This window comes from Sesamum indicum, linkage group LG15 (genome assembly GCF_000512975.1).
Source record: "Sesamum indicum cultivar Zhongzhi No. 13 linkage group LG15, S_indicum_v1.0, whole genome shotgun sequence".
Taxonomy (NCBI): Eukaryota; Viridiplantae; Streptophyta; class Magnoliopsida; order Lamiales; family Pedaliaceae; genus Sesamum; species Sesamum indicum.
The window spans coordinates 3985028-3985455 of record NC_026159.1 but is presented as its reverse complement, the minus strand read 5'-3'; positions in this window follow the sequence as shown (position 1 = coordinate 3985455).

Genomic DNA, 428 nt, shown 5'->3' with positions numbered 1-428 from the left:
TTCTCTCCTATCCTATTATTGCTTTTCATTTCAATAAATACTCTTTCATATCAGACAAATAAAAATGAGAATACACATCTATGCAAGCACACAAAACTGTTACAAAGGACATAAATAAACCACAAAGACGCAAAATACCCGTAATGAGCGTAAAATATTGCGAAACTATGGTGACATCCTGCACGAAAAAAAAGGTTGTGTAGATAGAAATAAAGACTTAGAAATTCAAGGAGAATGGCAAATGTAACAAGACGCATATGGCATTCGTTGGTGCTAAAGATGAAAGCAACACCTCACTTTTTTTTATGTTCAAAATGGTAGTAAAGCATGTTGTACCGTGACACACACACACACACACACACACACACACACACACCACACACACACACACACACACACCCACACACACACCCCACACACACACCACA